This window comes from Macaca nemestrina, chromosome 2, assembly GCF_043159975.1.
Source record: "Macaca nemestrina isolate mMacNem1 chromosome 2, mMacNem.hap1, whole genome shotgun sequence".
In the NCBI taxonomy this organism is placed as follows: Eukaryota; Metazoa; Chordata; class Mammalia; order Primates; family Cercopithecidae; genus Macaca; species Macaca nemestrina.
Window position 1 is genome coordinate 90,630,089 of NC_092126.1, and position 23,292 is coordinate 90,653,380.

General features: G+C 39.8%; 1 long non-coding RNA gene across 1 annotated transcript; it reads left to right on the forward strand.

Annotated features, from left to right (window-relative positions):
- Positions 1-6,089: 6,089 nt before the first annotated feature.
- Positions 6,090-14,407, forward strand: LOC105489985 (uncharacterized). Its single transcript, XR_011619373.1, has 3 exons — positions 6,090-6,299; positions 9,402-9,658; positions 13,486-14,407. It is a non-coding gene; the product is annotated as an uncharacterized lncRNA (long non-coding RNA).
- Positions 14,408-23,292: the final 8,885 nt, after the last annotated feature.

Below are 23,292 nucleotides of genomic sequence, written 5' to 3' on the forward strand. Positions count from 1 at the left end.
TACCTGGTTCTATATCTGTCCTTTGGATCTTCCTGCATTTACCTTCTTGATTTTGCTCCTTAGTCTGGTTTTGTCCCAGACTTTACTCTCCTACTGCCTGCTCTCCTGTCCCCAATGGTTCATAGTTTCTTACCATCAGGGAGAAACACTGATATTGACTCGGCCCAGCAGTAGTTCTGTCTGTGCAACTCTCTTGCATGGGCTGTGACAGGCAGATGCCTCACTAATTAGATCAGCACAGGGGTCTGCATACATTTAGTGTGGGGACCTCCAGCCCATCCTCCTTGAGTGCACAAATTTAGTTCAGCACCATTCAGCTGCTGAAATCTGATGCAGTGGCCCTGGATGACCAAGGAATGTGGGGATAATTCTAAATAGGGTGTGCTCATTAAGTGAAGGAAATGCAGAATACGTTTTAGATGAAAAAGAAATTTTTATATTTGGAGGGTAAAGATCAATCATCCATAAAACTAACTGGTATATATATCAGTTCATTTTTGATGATACCAGATAAATAAAGAGTGAATACATTTTTCAGAATTACAATAGCATTTATCTGCCTTCATTAAATTAAGCTCAGGAAACTAATGCAGACTCCAAATTGCCCACAGTCTAACACAAAGTCTCTGCATCTGGGGTTAACAAAGCTAAATTTGGGAAAATCAAGAGTAAGGCTTTTAATGTTTCTACCACCTCTCAGCCTGGAAAGTTTTCTTGGTTTTTCTTTTTTAGGGAGGCATTTGGGATTTGTGTTCCTGGCAACTTGAGAGAGGAATGGAGGAAGTCAAAAGGAGGAAGAGGAGCTGATGTTGCAGTCCAAGAGGAAACAGGAGTGAGGGCAGGGAGCCCAGAAGAGGGTCAGGGTGAAGATGGGTGTGGGGAAGGCAGAGCAAACCAGCTGCTGCTGTCAACCCGGACCTATTTCCTCGAGCTCTGGGAGCCCTCCCATCCCTGCTCTCAGCAACAGTGATGCTGCCTTCGGGCGGCTGTGCAGCCAACCCACACTGAGTGATAGCTGTCCCTGTCATTTTCTTAAATGTCACCAGTGAAAGAGACATTTTGACCTCCCTGGAGTACACACACTCCACGTGTGGATAAGTGGACACTTGGTTCCATTTTCACAGCTTCCAAAAATTGGTCACAGATGACTCACAATTGTGTCAACTACCCTGGTATAAGAAGCCATAGATGGAGGTATACAGAAATGATTTTTTTTTAAATGTAATGTCCTTTCTATGAGGCAGTAAAACATCTTTCCTGCCATTAGGAGAAATGTGTTCTTTGAATTATTTTCACAGCCAGAAAGGCAGACCTGTGAAAGGCTATTTGTACTGGATAGTGCTCTGCTTTCATGGATTTTATTCAGAATTGTCCATTCTTGGAAATGTTGGGGAAAGAGAAAAGAAAAAGAGAACAAATATATGTTGAATTAGTTAGTGTAAATTATAATTCATAAGCTGCAGTGTCCAAGCAATATTACCTTCCACATATTCTTGAATAGCTTGGTTCCTATTTTTGAGCCCCTGCCTGGTGCCAGGAACTTGTTTTCAGCTAATTCAGGGTTTCTGCCCCCATTTTCCTTGGAGGAATATCTAATTTCTTTGGGGATATTGCTGGTGTCAAGCATGAAGCTGTTGGAGGACAGGGAGGCTTTGGCATCTGGTCCTCAGCATCACGTAAATCCTATCAGAACTTAGAGGTGAAATGGGAAGGATTGTTGATCTCCTGCCCCACCAGCTGCTGGGATGTCCCTTACTCCCATTCACAAGGTCTGTTTGTGTCACTCTAGGTCATTTTGCTCTCCTGAGCCCATCTGGGAACCACTTTGAAGCTGTTTGAGTCCAGAGCCATGGCCCAGGCCTCTCGTGGTATGCGGATTCTGCTGTGTTCCCTCAGCTGGATCAGGGGCACTGGGCAGCGCCTTCCCCTCTCCTGGCCTATTCTCAGGCACACCTAAGTGATCTTATTTCTTGACCCTAACCTTGGATATTTGAAGTAGAATTATTCATTTACAAAGGAGGAAAATGAGATTCAGAGAAGCTAAATACATGCCAAAGCCACGTAACTACAAGTGGCAGAGCTCAGTCTGCTTTCCAAACTCATGCGGCTCCCTTCATCACCGTGACTCACCCACTTTATCCCCCAACTTCGAGGAAGTCTCCTCTGATCACCCAAGAATAATGTCTGCCTCCTTAGAAATTTTGTAGCCATTGCTGTTTCAATTTTGGGAGTGACATCTAATTGTCACACAATGTTTCACACGCTAGCTATCTGTGCTCATATCTAGACAAGCCTGCTTAGGTGGTGGCTTCTGGAAGGCAAAGACCACTTCTTGTGTTTGTCTCTATCCCGTCTACTAGCACCACACTCTGTACATGGTAAATGTGTAATATGTAATTGATTATAATAAAAATATGTGTTAAAAATTAGTAAATGGATGAGCACATTCTCTCTATAAGAATGTGTTCTATTTGTGTGGTTACACTGAAATTATAGGCTAGTTAACAATGCATGACCTATGGATGTCTGCCCTTGTTCTTGCTTTTTAGTTCCATAGTCCTTAATCCACACTGTACTTTGAAGGGCATATAGGTCCAGCAGTGATGTGGCTTTATCTCACGCCTACTCTCCTGTTCTGCTTATAGAATCTGCTGTCCCCTGACTTTTTAATTTCTCAATTTTCTGACTCCATGCCCAGGCTCCAGATATAGGCCTCTATGCTCTTCTTTTTAAAGACAAGTCATTTGGACCCTTACTTGCAGCCTTTCTTGCCCTGTGGTAAGATTGAATCTCAACTCGGCATGCTCCCTCAGTTGCCAGGGCACCTGGGATTCTGGAAACAGACAGGGTCTGTGCCCACATCAGCCTGGTGATATTCTCACTGGCTGGGAGTATACTTGCCAGTGCCCTCATCTTCCCACAGGACAGAAGGATTATTATATGGTGAACATATGGAGTGTTCCCAGGGTGCTTCAAAAAATCCCAATAACTGGTTCAATGGTACAGCATAGAAATGCCTAATTGAATTTTTAAAAATAGTTTAGATTAAAATCTATTTAGAAAAGAGGGAAATGATATATTTTCTTATATATGCTATGGCAAAGTTTAATATCCAAGGATAATCCCTACAGAGTTGTTAGATCTATTGATTATAAGGGAGAGATACCTAATTTAAATTAATTTAAGCAAAAGAAGAGAATGAATTGTTTGCATAACTGAAAAGTCTAGGGCTTCAGGCACAATAGGATCCAGTGATATCTGTCTTTCTCTAAATCTACAGACTTTGCTTTCCTTTAATTTGGACCCTAACAGATGGGGCCTCTCTCAGAAGCAGAGATACTTTCTCTCTCAGCATCCAATTAGTTGCTGCAAAAGTGCTCTGAGTGACTCTGTTTGGATCATGCCCACTATTAGACCAATATGTATCCAGTGAGAAAGGATATGCTGGTCAGCTTAGATTACATTTCTTCTACTATGGTTGTCAATGCAGGATCACATGATTGTGAGGTCCTCTAGAGTCCTCCAGATAAAGTGAGGCAAGGCAGATTCCAAAATGAAACAACCTAGGGAGGACCGAAATACCCAGCATATGCCCATTGTGTTCATGATTTAGGTCCTCCATAATGGTCCCCCCTCATCTCCCTACCCCAAGTGAAATGAATCTATGCCCTACAAAGGGCTAAAGGGAATTAACATCTGTTGATCTCTTGTTAAGTTCAAGACTATGCAGGGAACATTAAAAGCATCATATTCTTTAACTCTTATAATTGTCTCCCCTTATTCAGCCTTTTTAACAAGGCTGCCACCAGTTCAGCAAGGCGAGCTAGGTCTCATGTGGAAGGAAAGCCCTGCAGCCCCTCAGCATTCACAGCTCCTATTTTACTCACTAGTGTCTGGTCCTGTCTTCGAGCACGTTGCCCTGACCTAACACCAGTCTCTATTCCACCATCAGTCAGCCCAGTTTTGCTACACCAATTGGCCATCTCCAAAGAGTTTCTGACCTACCCCCTCCTTCTACCTGACAGTTCCAAGCACAGACTCCTTCCTCATTCTCTGTGACTTACTGTATTAGTCTATTCTTGCAATACTATAAAGAAATATCTGAGACTGGATAATTTATAAATAATAGAGGTTTAATTGGCTCACAGTTCTGTAGTCGGTACAGGAAGCATAGAGGCTTCTGCTTTTGGGGAGGCCTCAGGAAATTTATAATCATGGCAGAAGGTGAAGGAGAAGCAAGCACATCTTACATGGCCAGAGCAGGAGCAAGAGGGTAGGAGAGATGCTATACACTTTTAAACAACTAGATCTCATGAGAACTCACTCACCGTTGCAATGTAGTACCAAGAGGAAAATCCACCCCCATGATCCAATCACCTCCCACTAGGCCCCACCTCCAGCAATAGGGAGGATTACAATTCAATATGAGATTTGGGCAGGGTCACAGATCTAAACTGTATCATTCTGCCCCAGCCCCTCCCAAATCTCATGTCCTTCTCACATTTCAAAATACAATCATATTTTCCCAATAATGTATTACCCCTAAGTTCCCCAAAGCCTTAACTCATTTCATCACTTACTCCAAAGTCCACAGTTCAAAGTTTTATGTGAGACAAGTCCCTGCTTCCTATGAGCCTGTAAAATTAAAAACAAGTTAGTTACTCCTAAGATACAGTCGGGGTACAAGCATTGGGTAAATACTCCCATTCCAAAAGGGAGAAATCAGCCAAAAGAAAGGGGCTGCAGGCCCACTCAAGTCCAAACCCAGCAGGGCAATCATTAAATCTAAAAGCACAAAAATCATCTCCTTTGACTTCCACGCCCCACAGCCAGGGCACACTGGTGTGAGACATAGGCTCCTGGAGCCTTCTGCAGCTCTATGCCTTTGGCTTTATAGGGTTCAGCCCCTGAGGCTGTTCTCAAGGGCTGATATTGTGTACCTGTGGCTTCTCCAGGTGCAAGGTGCAAGCTGTTGGTGGATCTGTCATTCTGGGGTCTGGAAGATGGTGGCCGTTTTCTCATAGCTCCATTAAGAAGTGCGCCAGTGGGGACTTTGTGTGGGGGATCCAACCCCACATTTCTCCTCTGCACTGACCTAGTAGAGGTTTTCCATGAGGGCTCCACCCTTGCAGCAGGCTTCTGCCTAGACATTCCAGTGTTTCCATACATCCTCTGAAATCTAGGTGGAGGCTCCCAAGCCTCAACTCTTACACTTTGTGCACCTACAGGCTTAACACCACATGGGAGCCACCTAGGCTTATGACTTGCATCCTCTGAAGCAGGGGCCCAAGATGTACCTTGGCCACTTTTAACCATGGCTGGAGTTGGAGCAACTGGGATGCAGGGAGCTGTGTTCTGAGGCTGCAAAGGGCAGTGGGGCCTTGGGTCTGTCCAGGAAACCATTCAGTCCTCTTAGGCCTCTGGGCCTGTGATGGGAGGAGCTGCCATGAAAGTCTCTAAAATGGCTTCAAGGCTTTTTCCCCCATTGTCTTGGCTATTAGCATTTGCCTTCCCTTTAGTTATACAAATTTCTGCAGCCTGCTTGAATTTCTCCCCTGAAAATGGGCTTTTCTTTTCTAACACATGGCCAGGCTGCAAAATTTCCAAACTTGTATGTTATGCTTTTTTTTTTTTAAATACAAGTTCCAATTTCAGGTAATTCCTTTGCTCATATATGTGAGTGTAGGTTGTTAGAAGTAGCCAGGTGACATCTGAATGCTGTGCTGCTCAGAAATTTCTTCTGCCAGATATCCCAAATCATCTCTCTCAAGTTCAAGGTTTCACAGATCCTTGGGGTAGGGTCACAATGCCTCCAAATTCTTTGCTAAAATATAACAAAAGTGACCTTCATTTCAGCTCCCAATAAGTTTCTCATTTCCATCTGAGAACTTCTCAGCCTAGACTTCATTGTCCATATCACTATTAGCATTTTGGTCACAGCAATTTAAGAAGTCTCTTGGAAGTTCCAAACTTTCCCTCATCTTCCTGTTTACTGAGCCCTCCAAACTCTTCCCATTATCCAATTCTAAAACTGCTTCTACATTTTCAGATATCTTTAAAACAATGCCCCACTCTTTGGAACCAAAATCTTTATTAGCCCATTTTCACACTGCTATAAAGAAATACCTGAGACTGGGTAATTTATAAAGAAAAGAGGTTTAATTAGCTTATAGTTTTGCAGGCTGTACCGAAAACATAGTGGCTTCTGCTTCTGGGGAGGCTTCAGGAAACTTACAGTCATGGAAGAAGGAGAAGGAGAAACAGGCATATCTTACATGGCCAAAGCAGGAGCATGAAAGGTGAGATGTCAGAGGTATTTGAACCAGAGCAACTTCATTTTTAATAGGGACTGGGTAAAATAAGGCTGAGACTTATTGAGATGCATTCCTGGGAGGTTAGGCATTCTTAGTCACAGGATGAGATAGAAGGTTGGCACAAGATACAGTCCATAAAGACCTTGTTGATAAAATGGGTTGCAATACGGAAGCCAGCCAAAACCCACCAAAACCAAGATGGTGATGAGAGTGACCTCTGGTCATCCTTACTACTCATTATATGCTAATTATAATGCATTAGCTTGATAAAAGACACTCCCAACAGCACCATGACAGTTTACAGATGCCATGGCAACATCTGGAAGTTACCATATATGGTCTAAAAAGGGGAGGAACCATAATCTCCGGGAATTGCCCATCCCTTCCCCAGAAAACTTGTGAATAATCCACCTCTTGTTTAGCATATAATCAAGAGATAACTCTAAGTATCCTTAGGCCAGAAACTCAAGCCACAGCTCTGCCTATGGAGTAGTGATTCTTTCATACTTTCACTTTCTTAGTAAACTTGCTTTCACTTTACTCTATGGACTTGCCCCAAATTCTTCTTGGGTGAGATCCGAGAACCCTCTCTTGGGGTCTGGATTGGGACCCCTTTCTGGTAATGCGGAGCGGGGAGGTGCTACATGCTTTTAAACAACCAGATCTCATGAAAAATCACTCACTCTTGCAACATAGTACCAAAGGGAAAATCCACCCCCCTGATCCAATCACCTCCCACTAGGCCCCACCTCCAATATTGGGGATTACAGTTCAACATGAGATTTGGGTGGGAACACAGATCCAAACCATATCCCATACTCTGTGGGCCATTCAAACTGATCACTTAAGGTGACCCTACCTCAGCATATTGGCTAACTCCACACAACTGACGTTCTCTGAGGTAGATAAAGTTATCCAGATTTTTCTTCTGGAGACATAAAGATTCCAAGAGGTAAAGGAATTTCTCCAAAGAAAAATCTAATAATTAACTGAATTACACCCAAAGCCTGATTATAAATTTACCAGGCACTAAGCAAGGTAGAATAATATGGTGAAGCCCCTGTGAGTTCTTGCAAATTTGGCAAATCAAGACAAAAATTTTGGTCTAGTCAATAAGATATTGCAGTTTAGTGATATTCTTAGATGATGCTCTTGCCTGAATTTGAGTTGAAGAAAACAAGAGTTAAGAATGCAAGAAAACAGACACACTATGAATGATTGTGCTGTTTTTCAGAATGATGGTTCCCAGATTTGTGTAGTACACAACTTGAACAACATTGCACAGTGATCCTGCAGGGAAAATAATAAGTTAGGAATTTCATATAAGAAAAATCACTATTTACATGATTTGCTTGAAAAAAATTAAATTTATTAATTTTTAATTTAATTAAAAAATTAAATTTAAGACTTGAATATGTACACCTGTAGATTGAAATTCAAAGTAAGAGCAAAAGATCTGTGATCTACTTGAGCTTTGCAATTTCTCATGTATGATGTATATGCCTATAGGGTATAAGATTGTTGATTCTCTGCAGAAGCACAGCTTTCTGAGTCTGAGGAGAAAAAACTTATGTAAGCATCAGAATCCAAAGACTTCTTTTATTTCAAACAGCTCTTAACATTTTGACAAGTTAAGCACAAATGAATCATAAATGTACAGATTAAATTTCCATTTGTAACACAAATGGGTCTAAATTGGAGAAGGAAAAAGTGGTTGGCCAAGTGCATTCCTATTTTGCTGAGTCAAGAACTTTGAAAAAATAGCCTACTGTTTGAAAAATCTAAATATACCCTAATAAAACCACAAATTTGAATATTTCCATATTCTAGTGGTCTGCTTTTATTTCACAGTCAAAATGATTTAGCAAGAATATTTAAAAAGAAATTCTCTCCCCCTAATTAATGGTTTTTCTTATCTGGCATTCAACATATTTCTTGAATTTCTCAACTTCATCTTCTGTAGCTAACTAAAAACATAAGCTGAATATTTTCTGATTAAGACCATGCCTACTACTGTGTGAGCACAGAATCTCCTCAGCTCGTTTCAGCCGTTGCCTAAGAGGAATGCTTATTATTTGGGTCACAGAGTGAAAACCATCAACAAGAAACACTTCCACAGGGTGACGAAAAATAGATTACTGCTTACCAGCTACACGTCCCAGGTTTTTAAATCATGTGATCTGACTTCAGTTGGATGTATTGAGAAAGGAGTTAAAACGATTGAAGAAAAGTCAGTAATCCTGAGTAAAGTGAGTTACCTGTCTTAGTAAAAGGGTCACCCTTTCACAGATAGTGAGTACTGAATCCCAGAAGCAGAGATAGCTAAGTGTCCACTGTACTCTCTCACTGAATGAAAAGGGAAGATGTTCATCTTTCCACGGGTAGGCAGAACTAAACCTGGCATGTGGGCAAACATGAGGGTTTGGAATGGTCCAGAGTCAGGTGGTGCTAAGCCAGGGAGGAGGCAACTCAGGGTGAGCAAGGGACTTAAATAGGGCAGAAAAGGGAGGTGTCAAAGAATGAGAAGATAAAAAGATAAATAAACAAGAAGCCCTATTCTTGGTAACAACCATTATTTTTCATTGATAGAGCACGATCTATTGTGAGTATTGCAGAGCCCTAGCTGGTAAGAACTTTATCTTAGTTCTCGTATGACTTTATCTTAGCCAAGTGGTAAGCTTGAAGAAATGCGGTGATTAAGTGCCTATTTGACAATGACTATTGGAACAGAATTCATACTCAATGACTTCAACCTTACAACCAACTTTTGATTTTCAATATAAATTTGGAGGCTGGCTGGGTGTTTTTAATATCTAGACTGACTTCACTTTACATTTTCCAAGCAGCTTTCTGTACTGAACCTTGTAATAGTGTTTGTGCCAATTTGAGGTGGAAATGGGTCAAAAAGAAATGAGGTAGAATCTGATCCAAATAAAATTGCAAGTAATCATCAGTTTTGCAGAGTACTATAAGAGAACGTGAAGATATTTATTGTTTGTTTCTGGATTCTGGGTCCAGAAAGGAGAGATCCCATTAACTAACTTTGTCTTTTTTTCTTTTCTTTTCTTTTCCTTTTCTTTCTGGCAGGTTGGGGTAAGGGGAAAGATGTCACTCTCTTTCTTTGTCTAAGTATAAATTGGAGTGGAGGAATGACCAGACTGTGTTGATGGTACTGATTTCGGAGCCATCTTGAACCTCAGTAAAAAACCTATTTCTGTGTTGCCAGAAAGCTCTCCAGCCATCAACTTGCCTACATGTGAGAAGGCCTCATTATCAGAAACCTCTGTGGAAACTCAGCATCTACCTTTGGCTGGTCTTGTTTCTTGTACTCCTAGAATTTTCAGGTAGGATCTAGAACAACATTAGACAGCTTCTAAATGTGTAAACACTGTTTTCTGATGCAAAGGAACCACCATACAAGGCAGTGCTATTCAACTGCAGATGGTCCCTGACTTATGATAATTTGACTTAAGGATTTTTCAACTTTATAATGGTGCAAAAGCAATATGCATTAGAAATATAATAGAAACTGTACTTTGAATACCTATACATCCAATCTGTTTTTCACTTTTAGTATAATATTCAATAAATTGCATGAGATCTGCAACACTTTATTATAAAATAGACTTTGTGTTACATGCCTTTGCCCAACTGTAGGCCAATGTAAGTGTTCTGAGAATGTTTAAAGATAGGCCAAGCTAAGCTATGATTTTTGATAGTAGCCAAATACAAGACGCCAAATACAAGAAAATATGAGCCCCTTTCCTTTAGATATTTGAACAAGTTGCTTTGAAGATTCACCTCAAGAGGAGTGTCGACCAAACCTATGCAGCTATGTGGAGGCCCATGATGTTTTCTATTTAGATATTTCAATAAAACAAGGGAAACAGTGTAGTATAATAAAAGGAACATTAGCCTTAGCTGCAGTCTGGTAGCCCTGGGTTTAAATCTCAGCTTTATTGCTCACTGACTAAGATGTTGAGCAAGTCACTTTTAAACTCTTTGGGTCTCAGTTTCTTTACATGGAGACAATAGTTACCTTTGAAGGCTTGCATCAAAAGAGATGCTGTTTAAGTCAGTCACCTGGAACCTATTAGGTACTCAACAAAGATTGGTTTCCTTTCCTTCTTCCTCTCCTCTGAGCTTCCTCACTTGCAGAAAATAATTTCTTGGTCAGTGTTTGTAAAAGGCTCAAAAATTCACCCAAACTTTCCAAACAACCCTTTAACAAGCTTCCCCATAAAAGCATCTAGAACAGAGCTTTGTTTCATTTGTTGTAACGAGAACAATAGAAAAGTTAACCAAGTACAATGTTTTCGAGCAATGGTTTTAAAGTGGCTAGGAGGTCCAGTCACAAATAATCTAAGGTCTCTTCCAGCTCTAAAATTCTATGGTTCTGTGAAATTGAGGCAGTAGCTGCAAACCAAGGCAGGCCTATGTGACTCAAAGAATTGCATGTCCTGGCTGGGCCGGCTGCTCAGCATATTGAGGATTTGATTGAAAACCCACTACATTCACACTTTAGCTTTGGGATTAGCAGATCAAATAAATGCGTGTTACTGCTTTGTCAGATACAGCAAAGTCGTTTTTGTCTGCTAGTGTATTTAATGGGGGAATACCCAGTAGCCAAATAGAATAGCAAACAAACAGTCCATGGAGAGGAGAATGGGGTGTCATTACCAACCCAGTTCCCCGACCTCTTCGTTGCTGATCAATATGGTCTATGTGAGAAAATTTAGCTGTATGTAAATTTAGACAACTTTGTGAAAAATCTATAAGGGTATCTAATTCTGAAACTAAGAACTCTCAAGAAAATACGAACAAGAATGCTTAGGTAAAATTGATTTTAATTTCTCTTTGAGATCTCATTAATTTCCATTTAGATAGATTTTTAAAAACTAAGTTGTAGGGCACTTGGTTTTGCAATGCTAAGCATTGTTTGACACAACTTATTTTTAGTGTCTATTTTAACATGAGAAATGAAATGTAAACACTCGGGATATGGAAATACCTCTTGTAAGGAGTGTGGTGTGTGTGTGTGTTTGTGTGTGTGCATGTGTGTAGGCCTGTGTGTTTTCTTCGAGAAGATAATTTTTTTCCCCTCTGCTTTGGGAGTTTATTCTATTAATAGAAAATACTGCAAGTTTTAAATATCTTTTCATTCAGTGGAAACATGGATTCAATCCAATGGAAATATGGATTCAATCATCCTTCCTTTTCACACTGGGAGTAAGGGAGAGAGCCTGGGTAATTAAGTAACAAGAGCACAGATTCCTCAAGACACTTAAAAAACAAGATATTCTTGCCTAGAGAAGTAACAGTTACAATGAAGGCTGCAAAGACAAACATGTTTTCAGTACCTACTATGTGCCAGATTCTGGCTTTGACACTTGTGAAGGGGTTAAAATCCTGGTGCTGTGTAAATGTCCTCAGATGATATTCTACTTTAAGGAAGAAACAATATATATTTAGGATAAAGTGGAGTCTTCAACTCAAATCTGAGCAGGTAAGAGATCTAAATTAGGTTAAGCAACGTTGAAGAGTATTCAAAATTAGTGAGAATGGCACTTACTTAATGTATCTGAATTTTTATCTTTTGGAATATTGACTCATTCCGCAAATTTTCACAGAGTGAGTACTGAAAAAGAACTGTGAGAGTATAAACAAGTGACTAAAAATGTTCCTGTCTTTCATTACAGTGTAGAAGGGCAGAATATATATTCTTGCTTTAATTGAATTCTGTATATAATTATTAATGGTATAATTTTTACAACTAAATTTTCATAGATATGTATCTAGGAAAACTACTTGATTTTATGTAAGAAAGCTGCTTGATAATTTCGACCATACAAAAATAAAACCACCAAAAAGTAAAATGTCAATCAATCAGTAAAAGTGGAAGTAGAAAAAAAAAGATAACTGGGAGAGTGTACACTAAAATATTCATAGTAATATTTTTGTGGTGATGGAAGCATGGTAATTTGGGTTTTCATTCTTTTTTTCTTATTTTTTAAGTATAAGCCTAAATTTTTTGTATACTTTCAATATTTAAAATATGAGACTCATTAAGAAGGAGGAGATGAAGAAAAGAAGGAAGTGGAGGCAATGAGGAATGGAGGGAAGAAGGAAGGAAGGAAATCATGCTTGAAAGAAAGTATTTCTCTTTCTGCTACTTACATTTATGAAAACCTTGCCTGTTTAGGCCATAAGCCAATACCTGCTCATTTTAGTTGTGGAACATGTCAAGTTTTTTCCAGATGTGGTGGAGATTATGCAGCTACAGTGAAGCCAGATTAAGATCGGGGGAAAATGGACAGATCTCTACATAAGTTACTACAGGAATAATTGCAATGATGGAATGGCTGAAGTAAACAGGAGGCAAAATTTACAACTGTTGGCACACAAATGAGAAGCAAGTGAAGGCCCAAATGAAAGGGGGTTGGAGCCAGAAAGTGACAGTTGATGAGGATTGGAGATAGTACCAAGGGCAGGGGAGGGGCGTTGTTTAGGGAGAGACTGGCAGGGATGCCATGGAGTTGAAGGGGGTGCACAGGAAAGTGGTTATTGAGCTGAAGTAAGGCAGGCACTGAGAATGGGGCCTGAGCCATCTGCTAGAATGACTCCTAGTTGCTCTGGGGGTAACTTCAAAGACTCCTTGCCAAGTTTGATGTCCCCAGATGATATTCTAATTTAAGGAATTCCAAGTGAAACCTTAAGAGACTTTCATAAAGTGTTCCATCTCTGAGTAGTCTGCCCATTTTAAAGGCAGGGGTCCATTAGCATAGGTCTTGTTTCCCCTGCTTGGAGGCCAGCTATGTCTCCGCTGGTATTGCACAGTCCTTCAGACGCATAGAACTAGATGTAGGCTCCATTTGCAAAATTGCTGGAGGTGTTGCTATTCAGGATTCCCCCAGACCTAGGCTACTGTTGAATACTTTGGGACTGAAGCTCTTTTAATTTCCAAGCTGTATGTGGGCAACATGGAACAGCATGGAGACTGACAGATTATAGGCATGTTTTAAAGTCAGAGTATGCTACAGAAAAATCTAGCTTTTTTATATTTTTTGACAAACCTGAAGATTTATTAACATTTTAATTGACAATTTCTGCAAAAGTAAGGAATAGAGCTGAATAATGATATACATTCTTTTTCTTCTTCCTATGTGACTAGAATGTTCTCCAAAGGGATTGTTTTGCTTGCCGATAAAAAGAGACACTTGGGAGCACCATACTCTCTCCTATTCCTCTGAATATCATGTTTCCTTATGACACCTGAAACTCTGATGCCTTCTGGGTCCATGAAAGCAGTGAGATGAGCACAGGAAACCATGCTGAGGATGGTTGAGCAAAAAGGTGACATTGAGCCACTGGATTAACCTGCCCAGAAACAGGATATCTTCAGATTTCTTGTTAAGTAAGAAAATGTAATTTCATTGATTCTAAGTTACACTTTCTTTTATTAGTTCAACATCTCTGAAATCAGAACATATTTTGCCATGGTAATACCTTACCATCACTGTTGGCCAGGGGCCATCCTCACATAGGTGTCATTGCCTATGCATATGTCAACTTGATTGCTATTCCTTGTGATATGACTGACAACTGCAGCCCCTTGACAGTTCAGTCAACAAACCATTGAAGAGTATTAGGGTAAGAATACTGCTTTCTATCTGAAAACTTTCCATTGACATCTTCTGAAAAGACAAAGAAAGTATCAGCATCTAAATTTGCATAATAATCATCAGTGCTTAGAAGGAAATCCAAGTGGCAATAGTGGGTCAATCTTTTAAGAAATGTTACATCACCAGTACTTTCGATACTACAGAGGATGATATTGGGAGGAAAAAGCATCAATATTTATGGCTCTGAATTTTAAAAGTGAGTTTGAAGATTCAGACTCTGAAAGTGAAGACATTTTATTGTGTGTGTGTGTTTGTGCGTGCGTGCCTGTGTGTATGACTGTGTGTATCAAAACGTATTTTGATTTATGGTTGTATAGACATATGTATTTATAATATGTATGTGATGTATAAAATATACATCTAAATACATTTTTCATTTCTCTTGCAATAGGTATAAAATAAAATTTTAAGTTATTAGCATTGTGTCAGTTTAATTTACAGGTTTTTTGTAGTACTTCATAAAATAATGATGTGTGTTACAACTGATGTCTTACATTTGGCAAAAGCAAGAATAAATTTCTTAAGGTTAAGTTGGAGTTTCTGTTTCTTGCAACCAAAAGCATTCACCATGATATAACTTAGTTTGTCTTAGTCCATTTATTTTTGTTATAACAGAATATCTGAAACTGAGTAATTTATAAAGAAAAGATGCTTATTTGGCTCATGATTCTGGTGGCTGGAAATTTCAAGATTGGGCAGCTGCATCTGGTACAGTTGCCTCATGCTGCTTCAACTCATGACAGAAAGTAGAAGGTGAGTGGGTGTATGCAAAAAGATCATATGTCAAGAACAGAAGAAAGAGTGAGAAACTGAGGAAGCCAGATGCTTCTTAACAACCTACTTTCCTGGGAATATACCTATTCCCCATAAGAGTGAGAACTCACTCACCCTCACAGGGTGTCATTAATCTATTCATGAAGGATCCAGCCCCATTTCTTTACTAGGTGCTGCCCACATGGCTGTTCTCATAGGTTGGAGTTGACTGCCTGCAGCTTTTTCAGGCTTAGGTTGCATGCTGCTGGGGGCTCTACAATTCTGGCGTCCCAGCAGCAGCTTAACCCTGTGGTTTCACTAGGCATTGCCCCAGTGGGTACTCTTTGTGGCATTTTCAACCCCACATTTCTTGCTGGCAGTCCCTAAGTAGAGGTTCTGTGCAGTGGCTCTATACCTGTGACAAGACTGCCTGGGCCCATGGGCTTTTTCATATATCCTTTGAAATCTCAATGGAGAAAGCCACATCTCCATAGCTCTCGCATTCTGTGGGCCTGCAGAATTAACATCATGAGGACGTGGATATCACCAAGGCTTACTCTTGCACCCTCCAGAGTGGTAGCCTGAGTCATACCTAGGGCTGTTTGAGCCATGGCTGCTCCAACTGGAGCAGCTAGATTGCAGGGGACAGCAGCCTGAGGCACCACAGAACAGTGGTGCCCCAGGTTTCACTCCCAAAACCATTCTCTTCTCCAAGGTCTCTGGGTCTGTGATGGGAGAGATGGCCTCAGATATTTCAAAAATACCTATAGGATCTTTTTCCTATTGTCTTGAGGATTGGCAACTTTTTTTTTTTTTTTAAATTTTATCAGTGCTAATCGTTTTAGCAACTGGTGGCTCCAGTTGCACCCTTGAATTCCTCTCCTGAAAATGTTCTTTTATTCTCTACCACATGGACAGACCATAAATCTTTCATATCTTTTTACTCTGCTTTCCTTTCTATTAGCAGCTCACTGTAAGCAGTAAGAAATAACCATGCAGCAGCCTGAGCACTATGCTTCTTAGAAATTTCTTCTGCCAGATATGCTATTACATTGCTCTTAAGTTTGGCCTTCCACAAAACCCTAGAACATGTGCAGAATGCAATCAAATTCTTTGCTTTAACAAGCAAAGTGTAACAAGGATGGCCTTTTCTCTAGTTTCCAATACCTTGTTCTTTATTTGCATCAAAGACATCATCAGAATGGCCTTTATTGTCCATATTTCTATCAACATTTTGGTCCCAACCACTTAACCAATGTCTAAGAAGTTTCAAACTCTCCCACATTTTTGTATTCTTCTGAGCCCTCACCAGAACCCCCTTAATATCCCATTCATGGCAACATAGACTTTGCTTACTCCTCCAAACTCTTCCAACCTCTGCCCATTACTTAATTCCTCATTTTTAGGTATCTTTATGACATCACCCCACTCCTCAGTACCAATTTTTGGTCTTAGTCCATTTTGTTTTATTATAACAAAATATATGAGGCTGGACAATTTATAAAGAAAAGAAGTTTATTTGGCTTATGGTTCTTCTGGCTGGGAAGTTCAAAGGCATGGTGCTGGCTTCTGGTGAGGGGTTTTCTGCTGCTCCCTAACAGGGTAGAAGGTCAAAGGGAAAGCAAACACATGTGAAGGAGCCAACCTGTTCCTGAAAGAACTAATTGATTCCTGTGAGAACTAATCCAGTATTGTGAAGGTGAGAACTCACTCACTACCTGAGAACAGCACCAAGACACACACAAGGGAAGATCCCCTTTGACTGAAATGCCTCTTATCCGGTCCTACCTCTTAAAGGCTCCACCTCCCAACAGAATTACAATGGCAATTAAATTTCATGAGTTTTGGCAGGGACAAACCACATCCAACTCATAGCACAGCTTATGAATATTTTACAGTCAATAGCTTTCATTTTAGCTCCCTAAAATAAAAGCATAGAATAGGTTAATACTAATGAAATGTGAGAATCTGAATTTTCCATCCGGTGATTTCATAGGTGGACAACTGATACAAGTAGTGATAGAGCTATTAATATTTTCTGTTAGTATAAGAATATGGTGGGTAGGGTGCACAAAGAGAGACTTGTCTTTCTCTGAGCTAAGGAGACATCCCTCACATCCTCCCTTCCAGAAAAGCATGCTACTATTCAGCAACTATTAGTTATGCTGATGTATTAATGAGCAGTATCTTCTGGAAATGAAAATGTGCCGGCCTCATCAGTAACAGACTTCTTAATTAACCTGCTGATGCTCTTAGCAACAGAGTTAGCTGTTGTCCTAGAAATGAGTTATTTGGGTTCTTTTGTCCTTCACTAGTCCCTTTATTCTCCCTGACTATTATAGGATCAGGGTGCTCTTTGATTAGCCCATCATAATTTCCTAAAGTAAGCAGGAATTTGAGAAACTGCCCATGGCACATTGTTTCATTGCTTAGACTTGCTGCTGACTCTTTTATCCTTTGACAACCAAGTTCTTCCTTAACCACAGTGTTAAGTGTACCAGTCATTTATTCCACAACAATGCCTTTTCTCTCTTGATCTGTTTCATCCTCATAGACAAGATTAGTGGCCTCCTTTCAGAGAAGATTCACCACTGGGCATTCCTTGTTGGAAGTAGAAACATTTCTGCTCTTTAACCCATGCATGCCCCAGTTATTCATACCTGAGAAATATTTGCCACAATGCAGTCTTGCTCCTCTAAGAATAACCAAGGCAAGGACAGAGAGTTCCATTCCTATGATTAAGTGCACATTTCCCATTAAATTCAAATGCTTCATTTGAAAAGGTAAATAGAATGTTGTTTTTAAGAAAGAATTCCAGTTGGCTAAATTTAATGTCATATGAAAAAAAGAAATTGATCCAAGAATAGTTTCTGGCTTTGGGCCCATGGTGTTTCTTGTGAATTGGATGTATTTTTATTCACTTTAAGTGCTTGCTGCAGTGTTTGTCCTTCTGAGAATGCATATTGATGGCTTTGTTGGCCACAATAGTATTTGTCTTTCATTCTAAAAGGATTTTTCCAAACTTTATTATTGCCAAAAAGTGGAATCTTGATTTTATTTTTAATATTTGAGTTTCCTTCAACTGTCTTGCCTCTTCTGTCATAAATTTCCTGTTGCCACCCTCATCTATTACTAGAAGCCATGTTTTCATCTCCTCCTAGCTCTCCAAAAAGACAGTCTTGAAAGAAAAATCTCAGTATTTTTTGGTAGCCATTGATTTAGTTTTGAAGACTTGACCGTCCGCCAATGTTGTGTCAGTCCCCCGACCAGCCTGTAGGTCCTCTTTCGTTTTTCCTATTCAGCTTGTTCTTGGTTCCTTTGGTGGTTTCAGGAAGGCAACGTCTGTTTCTCTAATGGACGTTTTGTGCTTTGGGTCCTTGCTTGTGTATTATAGACATAATTCTGCTTAATTCTTCCAATGACTTTAAAAATAACTATTATTATCCTTGTTTTAAAGGTAAGGAAATCAAAGACAAAAATAATTAGGCATCTAGACTGAAATTACCTAGCCAATTAGGGGCATAGCTCAAATTTACAACAGTATTTGCCTGAATATGAAAAGCTTCCTCTTATTATGAAAGTAACATTCAGGGCCTAGTAAAGGATGTATTAATTTTTTCAGTGAAATTTTCTCCTAAATTTTGGGTCTGTGTATTTCTTGTCAGAATTCTGCCAAACAATTAGGATTTCATAATAGACTGTTTCATAACCCTGAGGAAAATTTTGACTCTAGATCATATTTTCCTGATACATGATGAAACATAACGATGATCATCTAAGAGTGCAGATTGGGATAATAAGTGGCCTTTCAGACTTCTGAGGACTCAAACTGCATAACAAAAATAAACCTAACTTAGAGAGTATATGTTATAGAATCGATCTGATCAATTGATGGATTTGCTCAGAAATGCTTTAAAAATAAAAGCAATGCAAACAGTCATGATTTGTTAAATCCAGCAGCATTATCTTCATCTTGCAGGCAGGGCAGCTGCCTGTTCCTTCTGTGACTCCTCACATTTAGGTGAGCATTCAGAGGCCTTTGGGATTTACAGGCCAAACTTTGAGGTAGCAAGATTATGGGATAATTTAATTCTGAGATGTCTGCTTCAGAATAAGAAGTTCTGCTCCTGAATATTCTGAACTCCTTCCATAAAGAGGAAGCAATACCAAAGAAGAACTGTTTAACTCCATCACCCTAGGGAACAAATCAACTAACCAATTTGGAAGAGAAAGGAAGAAAATTTTATATGGCTTTTAACAAATTTGCTCATTATCTTTTTAATATTTTCTGGGCTGCGAACAGTGATTAGTATATCAAATTAATCCTTGGATGGTTTGCTTGACACTAAGTTAGGATATTTCTAAGAACAACATGTGAAGATCATCCTATCCAACTGGATCAGTTTATTCTGTCCCACACTCTGCATATCATTTTCTCCCCTACACCCAACTATAGCAATGAAATAATCCAGTGTCTTGGCATTGTGTGGACCACAGGGTATCTGACCCCGAGGTCAACCCTTGGGATTTTAGGAAGGTCTGAAATTGCATGAAAAATGTAATGTTCATGAACAGCCAAACATTTTTTCTGGAAAGAGAGAGAGATCATAGTTCTAATCAGATTCTCAAAGACCATATGATCTTCATGGTAACAATCATTGGTTAAAAAAAGTAATCATTCAATGAAAATTTTCTTTTTTCCTTGTGGTGTGAAAGTCTATCCATTGATATTATTTATTGAGCTCAGACTCTATTCTAGGCGCTTAGGATACATCAGTGAACAAAACTAAATACCCGCTCCCTAAAGCTGAAGTTCAAATAGGGAAGTAAGATAATTCAAAACCATCCAAGGAGGTGGGTCAAGCATTTGCTAATAATCGTAGAGAGGGAGGATTGCTTGTCTAGGTTTGTGTTTGTCCTCAGCTTTGTGGGGTTTGTTTTTGTTTTTTATTGTATAAACAGTTTTGTGTAGGCATTTCTCCCCCTTGAAGATAGTTTGGGAATCCCGAGGCATTTCTTTGTCTTTCCACTTACTGAGTTTGTGCAGATGTCCAAGTAGTCCCCAGCTTACTTGCCAATCTGTCAAGTGCCTGGCAGCTGCAAACAACACAAGAGCTCACACTATCCATCCCCATTGACAAAAGAGGAAATGAGAGACATGGACCTTGACAAGTTCTGCCGCATCCAAAAATGAAACTGATTTAGGCCACTAAAAAACTCCAAGCTCTTTCATTAATAGGCCTTCGGAAACCACAATAAATCAGCCTATTAGGGTGCAACAGGGGTGCAAATTGGTGTCTCAGTTAATGTAGATAAAGATTTCAGTGTGCACTGCATATATCAAAAATTTAACACATGCTGCTTGTAGAGTTTTAATGAATACAAAAAGCTCAATTGCTGAAAACCAACACAACCCAGGCATTACTTCATTTAGCTGTCAATAAAATTGTCTCTTATTTTATTTTCTAATGGTTTATCAATACTGGTAATTTGCTGTGGGTTATAAAAAGGGGGATGGGGAGGACAGGAATTTAAATAAGCCTGCTAACTAGAAAAGAGCTTGGTGGGCTATTTTGTTCTGCTACATAAGTTAATGACCAGATGATGTGAGGGAGTGAAATTTCCATTTCTTCCTTAGACTACAAACATCAACCTCACTTAGAAGAATACATTAGATCAGGGGTGCCTTTTACTCTGGAAATCTGTTAGTGTCTTTTGATGAGGAGCATTAGGCATTGTAATTCAGCCTGTCTTAAAGGGGCTCTGTCTGATTAAGAAGAAAATGGTTTTGTTTTGTTTTGTTTTTCCTTGTATAAGATCGTTTGAGGTCAGCCAGTAGGAGTCAAATGCAAGTTCATCAGCCTTAACCACTTTCTATAAAATACACAGTATACTTAAAGTTGTTTTCTGAAGCAGGGGAGGAAACTCCATCATTGTAGCAGAAATGAACAAGTCTGCTCTGTTTTCCCAGTGCAGTAAAAAAATGGCTCTGAATCATTGTTCTTACCTGTGCAATTATGTACATGTGAAGAGAAGGACATTGTTTTATTTTTCCCAAAATGATATTTATGTCATTAAAAACAAAAACAGACTCATGATAATGAACTATAAAAACTCATTCATTGATTGATTCTTCAACAAACATTTGTGGCAGGTCGATGCATTAATAAGTTAATGTAGAAATTAACCTGTGCCTTATATTGTTATTAGTATTAGTACCTTCTTGCTTGAGCAGACTCATTAGAAAATGGATGAAGAAGTAATCGTATCTCTCATCCATAGAGGGAGGGCAACCAGACTTCAGTGTTACGAATTTCTGCACTTCTTTGACCAAGACAGTCTTATCTTCCCCCTCTTCCTCTCCCCTCTTGCTCTTCCCCACTGTCTCTTTATCCCTCCATTCCTCTCCTTCCTTCCTTCCTTTCTTCCTTCCTTCCTTCCTTCCTTCCTTCCTTCCTTCCTTCCTTCCTTCCTTCCTTCCTTCCTTCCTTCCTTCCTTCCTTCCTTCCTTCATTTTCTTTTTTTCTCTGAGGCTGGTGACGATACAAAAGTTTGATGACTTCTTTACTCAGTCCTTCTGGGAAGATATCTAGGGCCTTGAAGGAACTGAGCCTGAAATGTCCTGCAGTTGGTACAGACCTGCTGCCTGCTCACATTTGCACCTCCTAAAGATGATAGCACTTTGGAAAGAAGATAGCCACCTAGGTGATTTAAGTGGTTGTCCTCAGTGCTGCCATTTTGAAGTCAGGGAAAGGGATCCCTGAGGGCCAGGCTAGAGGTGAGAGAAGCAGACTACAACTCCATCACCCTCCTAGGGTGGCAGAAGGAGAAATGGTGTCCAGGATAACTAATTCTGACTAGTGGCCTTAGGGCGAGCCCCAATTTTCATGAACTGCCTGAGTCCAAGGGAGGAGAAAGATGCCCCAATAAATCACTAACACTGTATGTTTTTAAAAAATCATCAATTGACAGTTGAGAAATCAGAAAAGAGTAAGGATTTTTGTAGAAAGGTAAAGAATTGTGGCACTCCTTGCATCTGTGTTGTTGAGGAATTTCTATTTGTGATACACTTATCAAGCATCTTTTTCTGCCCTATTCCTGGTGCTAGACAGATGGAGAGAATCATTGCCTTCCTTTAATTAAGGGAATCTAAGTTTAGTGGGGAAGGTAGACAAACAGAACTACAACACTAAGGGAAGGGTTCTCTACTAGCCTTATGAGTACAAGGCAGGGACAGTGCAGAGGAGTGGTGACTGAATCTGGTTGGACCCTGGAGAAAGGGTATGGGGGAGGAGAAAGGAAAGGCAATTCGGTGACAGATCAGCATCTGCAAAGCCACAGAGTTGTAGAAGGTTGTCACGTGTTAGGAACAGATGAGACATTCCGTGTGCATCAGGGTGGGGCTGTGGGGTACCTAGTGTGAGGTAGTAAAAGTAGATGCCCTCCCAAGGCCCTAATTAATCAGTGTCATCAATTTAAAGAGCATTTCAGATTAGTCTCTGCTCAAGGCAACATGAATGCCTGCAATCTTACAGCTCATATGTGAAAGACACTGGATAGAGGAGCTTCCCAAATTTGGTAATACTAAACATGTACATGATATTGTAAATAATAAGTTGTGAAGCTGAAAGAAATTCTCTCAATTATCTTTAATAATAAACAAATTTTGATTAACCATGTTACAGGAATAATGGAATGATCTTTCTAGTTTCTCTGTAGGAAAGGATATTACAGAATTTTGTCATAAAAAGAAACAGATTATGCAGCCAAAAATGTAGAATACAAGCATTTAGGGAGGCTTGTTAGAACACCAATACAAATCTTATGTTATTGATACCAATTCAGACAAATCTGTTATTTCTTTCTGGGTTCTGTGATATTTCTGGTATTTGTTGGCTTTTTAAAGTTGATATTTTTGCATTTTTCTTTTCTCATTCTGAATAAATATTCACTATTGACTTACTTTTTATGATTTTTCATAAAGAGGGCACCATAAATTGTATTAGGTTCAGGTCTCCCTAAACCTCGGTCAACCAGCAGACAGGAGCTTAGACTGGAAAGGTAGGTTGGCACCAATCTGGAATCTGAGACTCACAAGATGGTAGAGGGCCTGCATGTGCACCTGAGGCTTCCTGTCCTCGTCTTACTGAAGAAGAAACTGGGCCCAGAGATGTCGAGTGACTGCTGTAGGTCTCAGAGCCTATTGGTAGCACAGCCATGAGAAGGATTTATCTTTGACTTCCCTAACATGTCTTCCTTGTGTCAAGCTCTGCAAAGGGCAAGCATTGGGTAGGAGTCACAAATATGATGACTCACTTGTTTTGACCAGTACGATGTTTAAAAAATAACCCACTGTCAATGCTTTTAGGTGGGACTTGCTCTCCACCATTCATAGTCTCTTCCATTCCCATCTCCTTACAGCAAGGTGAGGGATGTACTTGTCCTGTGTCGCCTGAGAAGGCATCTGGGTTGGGGCAATCGTTCTTCCAGAGTAGAGGGGTTTTGAGGCTATAGGCTTGAGACATTCTCCTCCTGTGACCCAT